Source organism: Pollicipes pollicipes, unplaced genomic scaffold, assembly GCF_011947565.3.
Source record: "Pollicipes pollicipes isolate AB1234 unplaced genomic scaffold, Ppol_2.1 Scaffold_4219;HRSCAF=4965_pilon_pilon_pilon, whole genome shotgun sequence".
In the NCBI taxonomy this organism is placed as follows: Eukaryota; Metazoa; Arthropoda; class Thecostraca; order Pollicipedomorpha; family Pollicipedidae; genus Pollicipes; species Pollicipes pollicipes.
In genome coordinates, this window is record NW_023596448.1 from 24,085,261 (window position 1) to 24,092,414 (window position 7,154).

Here is a 7,154-nt window from a genome sequence, read left to right on the forward strand (position 1 = left end):
TAGGAACCATGCTAATTACCAAGATGCGTTGAACTAATATAAACTAGAATCGCAGTGCTCTTTAGATGGCTTGAGAGCTTGGTAGAACATAACGCAAACGTAAATCCCCCGCGTGACAAGACAAGCAACTTTTCCGGCAGTTCCAAGCATTCTTCTAGCCTGAGGAGATACCCTCCTCTCAGCTAATACCTCCTTCTGGCTAACACTTTATGCTTTCAGCTAACGCCGCATCCTTCCAGGAAACACTTCCTCCTTTCTGCCCATACTTCCTCTTTCTAGCTAACGCGCCATGTTTCCAGCAAACACTTTCCCTTTCCAGTCTACGCTTCTTCCTGATAATTTCCACTTCCTCCTTCCAGCTAATACTTCTTCTTTCCAGTTAACACCTCCCCATTTCAGCTAACGCTTTCTCCTTAAAGCCAACACTTCCTCTTTCCAGAGAATACTAACTCTTTCTTTCTCTTATTTATTTCTGTCCATAACCTTCTGCTTCCAGCGACGAGGCCCTGAGCCGCCCTATGGCAGCGCTGATACCGGGGCAGCGAAGCGTCATAACGCCATCAAACATCAAGGGCTGCCCAGTGAGCTGCGGCGCATCCCCATCCTGCCCCTTTGCGCTTAGTTTGCTTTTTTCTAACTGATCTTTTTCTGAAGCGTCCTCACTCCGATCCGTCTCCTCCACCTCATCTTTCCCTCTGCTGAGTGGAGAGAGCGCGGTGGCGACGGACCATACGCCCGGCGGCCAGCTGGCTGCGGTCGCGACCGGGGTGTTCGGTCTGGCCGGGGGTGTTAGGTCTGGCTGGCGGTGTTCGTTCGGTCGGTCGATGTCCTTGGGGAGTGTTCGGTTGGCCGGGGTTTGCTTGGCTGTTGTCTGGGGGTGTTCGGTCTGGCCGGGGGTTAGGTTCGGCTTGTCTGCGGGGGTTTTTGGCGCGGGTGTCGTCTGGCCGGGGGTGTTCCGTCTGGGCCGGGGGGTGTTCGGTTGGCCGGGGTCTTCGGGTCTGGCCGGGGGTGTTCCGTCTGGCCGGGGTGTTTAGTTTGGCCGGGGTGTTCCGTCTGGCTGGGAGTGTTCGGCCTGGCCAGGGGTGTTCGTCTGGCGGGAGGTGCTCGGTCCGGCTGGGAGTGTTCCGTCTGGCCGGAGGTATTCGTCTGGCCGAGGATCTTCGGTTGGCCGGGGGTCTTCCGTCTGGCCCGCGGGTGTTCCGTCTGGCCGGAGGTGTTCGGTCTGGCCCGGGGTGTTCGGTCTGGCCGGGGGTGTTCCGTCTGGCTGGGAGTGTTCGGTCTGCCGGGGACACGCCGTCAGACCTCAGGCCCCAGGCCAATGCGAGCCGAAGATCGGGTGGCGACCAGCGTGGGACGCGACCCTTGGCTGTAAGGTCAGCGACTGTTCAGGTCAGCGGTCAGTGAAAGTTCAGGCCGGAGACCGCTGATGGCACGAGTCGGTGACCTATGACTAACAGGGTCATTAGACACTGATCATTGATGGTCCAGGTTTTGTTAGGGATACATGGTAGGCCAATTCAGTGGCCAGCGATACTCCGGGACGTCGACTTTCGATGCTTCCCGGTACGGCGACCTGTGACGGTCCGGCACGGTGGCCCGTGACAGCCTGGCACAGTGGTATGTGACAGTCTGGTAAAGTGGTCTGTGACAGCCCGGTACAATGACCTGTGGCAGCCCGGTACGGTGACATGTGACAGCCCGATACAGTGGCCTGTGACAGGCTGGTACAGTGGTCTATGACAGTCCGGTACAGTAGCAGCATGTAGCAGTCCAGTTCGGTACAGTGGCATAAGACAGTCCAGTACAGCGACCCGTAACAGTCCGGAACAGTGACCCCTGCCAGTCCGGACAGAAGCCCGTGGCAGCCCGGTGCAGTTCCCTGTGACAGGCAGGGACCAGTGATATGCAGCGTCATTGGCCAGCGTCAGTGTCTGGGCCCGCGATCAATGACGGCCTGGCATGGCTTTTCGATTGCGGAACGACGCCCACAAATAGCCTGCATGGTGACAATCGGACACTGTGCCTCAGCTATTACTTTAACCATCAACGTCTGTCAATAAGCTTCTTACAACGCAGTGGTGCCTGATGGCGACTGTATTTGATATTCGTGCGACTAGACTGGAACACGTATGGGCGGCGATGTCTGGGGCGGCGCCAGACGGTGGTCATGAGACGGAGACCTGTAATAGCCCGAGGCCGTGACAGACCTGTCTGTGTCTGTCTGCGCCGCGGGTCGCCGGTCCGGCGCGCTATATATAGGCAGAGCTGCCGGCGCTGATGGCCCTGGCCGAGCCCGCCCGCGCCGCGGCAAGTCCATGCACACGGGGCAGAGCTGCCGGCGCTAAGGGTACTGGCCGAGCCCGCCCGCGCCGCGGCGAGTCCATGTACGCGGGGCAGAGCTGCCGACGCTGAGGACCCCGGCCGAGCCCGCCCGTGCCGCGGCGAGTCCATGCACACGGGAAATCTGGGCTTCTCCGGGCGCTTGCACACGTGCGGTGATAGACTCGAATACAGGGGACGCGTCGAGATGTGGGAGTGTTAGAAGATGTGTCGCGAGTTTGTGTCGTGGTGACTGCTCCTTTTTCGTTACGTTTGAAGTTGCTGGACATCTTGAGCAGATCAGCCGAGCGGGGCTCAAACGCAACATAGGACGATGATACCATCCTAGATGGTATCATTGGGCCAGGAAGTAGTCTGGCAGTCATTTTGTGTTGCCTGTTCTTGTTTTTGCAGCGTGCACTTTCATTTTTCTGGCTATACTTGTTCTGTCATTTGGCGTAGATGTCTTAAGTGCGCTTCCACCGTCTGACAACGTAGAAAACCCCACTGGCTCGAACGCCCAATGAAATTCGTGACTGGTCGCCTTGATGAAAATGGTAAGTGAGTCCCGACGCCACGTGTCGGGCAGCCCGTAACCCACTCTCCAGGACGCCCATCGCCGAGCGTGGTCATCTCGTCCGAGGCAGCTGGGGCATGCGTCGGCCTGGCAAAGGTCACGTGACGTCACCACCGGCCAGAAATCATTACAGCTGCGGCCGTGTTGTTGAGCCTGAACCCGTCCCTGTTTTGCGACAGAGGCAGCAGGAATGTTGGCTGGGTTGGTGGCTGCCGTGGCTGATCCTCACCTGGATTACGGAGAAAAGGCCGACCATGTGGTGTTTAACGTGCCCATTGCAGCTCTGTTCAAACATAACAGACAGGAAGAACGACGGACAGACAGATCGATAGACAGGGAGAGGGGGTGGCATACGTGGAACGTGCATACGTGGCGCAGGCACGTAAGGCAGACATTGAAAACCTACCAACAGACGAAGAGGTAAACGGAGAGAGGGAGAGAGAGGAGGAAGGAGGGAGGAATAGGCAAAGAGAAAGAGAGGGGAGAGGGAGGGGAGAGGGAGAGGGAGGGGGAGAGGGAAAAGAAAAGGGAGAAGGAGAGAGAGAGGGAGTGGGAGAGGGAGAGAGAGAGATGGAGAGAGGGAGAAAGAAAGAGAGGCAAAGAGGGAGAGAGGGAGAGAGACGCAAGGCAGTGATAGATGAATGGACAGAGAGGTGGGATGGGGAGTTAAGGACGAAAGACAAAGAGCATCATCCGAAACCACGAAGAGCTCCTTCTGGCTTGCATTTCTTAGCGCAGGATAACAAAATCCCAACAACTATCCCGAGCAGCCAGTGAGTCAGTAGGCTGTAGGTATGCAATTTTACACGTAAATTGATGCGTTGAAGATATCTGTATGCAAATGGGAGATTGTAGCAAAAGACAACAGCTTTTCTGTGACGAAACCACAATTGGACGGACGAAACGAACGAGGCCCAAGAAAAGACTGCACACCGGACAGTCATGCGTTAAATGAAGTCATCGGCTTAACGCCCCCTGAAGCCGACTTTGGCCCATTCCCGGTTGAATGGTGGCATACGGTGTCCTTGTTGATCTACTGGGTTGATAGCCTGTATGCTATTAACCATGGCCATGGCCATCCTGCATGCCATCAGCCAATCATGGCACGAGAGCACGAGTCCGCAAGCCTCGAAGCATACCCAACCATGGAAGATTCATTTCCCCTCCTCCGAACAAAATCTTGCGTGCGCACTTGACCGCACATTCCCTGATTGAAAAAGCACTGATATTGGTAAAAGCTTAGCATTGTTCATACGTGTTTGTTACAGGTAAAGCCTGTGTCCCAATTACTGGTAATATGTACCGCAAAGCCTATGACCGATTGCCACCACTGGTCAATGTACTACCACTCGCTCAACCGCAAAGCAAACTCCTGAACGCGTCGCGCTCACGGGAACCCCGCCCCACCATCAGGCCTGCTCTGCTCTGCCCTCTGCGTGGTCGGGGGGGGGGGGGGGGCAGCGCCGCGCCTCGGCCCGGCACGAGGCGGCCTGTTGTGACGGCAGCCGTGCCCAGCGGGCAGAACAATTCCCAAATGGCGCGGCGCTAGCCGCGAAACCCATTGTCAGTCCGGTGGTAGCGATCGGACTTTCCGGTATCCAGAGCCGCAGCCTGTTTGTTCAGAGCGCGCCGCGTATTTGCTAAACTTCGCCCACCACACATCAAATGCTTCGTCCCGCAACGACACGGCACGCTTCGGCCCACGCCATTGCAAGAAATCGGGATCGCCGCGGGAACGACATCGCTGTCGTGAGGAAATCCGTTGCAGTCCAGGTTAGCCAAATACACCGTTGGAAGACGCAATCAATGTGCTTTCAGGGTCGCACTTCCTGAGTACTTTTGTGATCTTCTATGACGTTCACACTACCACTTAAGTTTAGGATAATCCATGAGGCAAAGTTTAAAATAATTCATGAGGCAAAGCCCAAGTCAGTAAGCATATCAACTTCGACAGCTACTCGACGACGATGCAGTGTTTGATCCCAGGTTTCGCATGACGGCAGTGCAATCGTTATATTTAGCTACCTCTGTGACAAACAGCTGTTTACCGACCTAGACGCCATGCAATATTCGATCTGCTGACATTCCAAACGAAGAAGCACGTTGGCAGCCAACCATGGTGTGGCGATGTACTACAGGGCGGCGGTGCTAGCACTAGACTGTCCGTGATGATGGCTAGTAAAGGAAATGTTCCACATCTGATGATATTAAAGCAAGCACACGGTGTGATGAAGTAAGCTCTCTTGTAACTCACAGCATAATTTTGAGGGGAAAGGACCGCTTTAGAAAACACAATTTCTCCTTCTTAGTAAACATGCTCCTCAATACGCCACTATTTGATAGCGTCATCGTGCCTTGCACAACATTGATTGCGAGCCAATTGACGGCCGTTATATCTGGGACTCGTGCTTACGAACGCCAGAAATGAACGATTCAGCAATCAATCTTCGTTGACCACGTTCGCCGTATGACCAATGGAATGACACGATTTTAATGACGTTATTATGGCGTCATGAATGTTTGGGTGACCTTGACATAGTCTACCCGAAAACTCCTGAACATCTTCGCGCGCGCGTACCTAAAAAACTACACGGGCTTCGGTCTTAAGAAGAGCAGTACTGCGAACTGCATCAAAGGATCTTCAAAACGACTATTTCAGCTCAAAACCCAAAACCAATCTAGAACACCGGATGGAGCATCAGGAGATGCTATGATGATGTCGCAGAAGCCAGCCCCCTTTAAACTGTCTGCGATGCTGGTGCTTGGTGCTCTGGTGGACGCTAGACCGGCGTTTCAACTACGATTCCGGTTTCAAGTGTAGGTCTATGCATTCTTCTCTAGTACAAATCGTGCACAAATGACCCCACTTTTTGCTTAACATGCTATCGATCCGTCCACAGAGATCTAGATAAGAGATTGCGTCAAAAAGACAGGCACCTGAAGTGTTTCAGCTATCGTCCATGCATATGGGACGAATGGGGTTATGTGTGTCAATTACATTTCGGAGAGCATCTGTCAATGCTTCCAACCCGTAGACACCTTTGTTCTTATCAATTTTGTGTCCGGCTAACACAATTCTCAATTGATTCGACTCCAACTTCACCCGGAATCCAGCCAAAATCCAACGACATGAACGTCTCTCCGTTCGCCCAGGTGCTCCTTTGTCGTTGTCCGCCAATTGATCGATACCACGCCGAGAGCTGTCTATCCCGGTCGAGCACTCGCTTCGCTCTTGCTGTCCGTGTTTTATGGTTATGCATTGGATATGCGTCTCAGATTTCATCTGTTCCAATACAGTTAAGTGCATTTGCGAGGAACATTATTCACATAGATAAGACAGTAATAATAGTGTCATTCCTCGGAGAAAAAATCGGGAGTTTGGAAGCACAATACCGCGTTGTGTTTGCAAACTGCACGAAACCGTGATGCGCACGGTAGACGATAGTCGTCAACCTCCTATTCCAAGAAAAAGATCGTGCCGCTGCCCCACTGGCGCCACCCCTCCTGCGTAGACCGTGAACGGAGTCGGCATTACAGCATCGTTGAATGATCTGCTGTCATCATGCTGCAGAGACTTCGTGAGGCTTTGACCTCGGCCGCGTAGAATGTGATGGTCCAATGTGATTGGGCACGCCCAGCAACGGCGATAGCCATAGACAACGTGATGGAAACAAAGCAGAAAGTTCTTCGACACGGCAGCGCTCCACCTTGGCCGCTACGTACGTGACCTTTCCAGCCAGCCAGGTCGCCAGCACTAACGACGCCTCGTGCCTCGCGGCGCCTGGCCTCCCGGATCACGGATGTAGACGGGTGTCTGGGGAGCGTGGCGAGCATGCCTCAACCGCCCTGCCAGCCGTCACTGCCGAGACAGGAGCGGCATGTTCGGATCTTGAACTCATAGGCTGGTGCCTCTGCCGTCCAGATGTGGGGAGCGCTGGCCGGTGTCGTTATGCCGCCACAGTTCGGGTCCACACGTGCGCTGGTGAATCCCGGCACGTGTGGACATCCGCCCACTTCCCCCCCCCCCTCTCTCTCTCTCTCTCTCTCTCTCCCATTCCAGACGTCTCGCCAGCGTCGTCGCATGTTTACGGCGAGTGGAGACGATGGCGCAGCAGTTAAAGGAGTCCGCAAAATAGAAGGAAAGGCTACGACCTCGCTAAGAGCTCCGACCAGCGCGAGGTCTTAAAGAGAAACTGGTTTGGCCGACCACCGCACCCATCCTCGCAGCTACATTGTCCACTACGCACGAGCCTCTTCC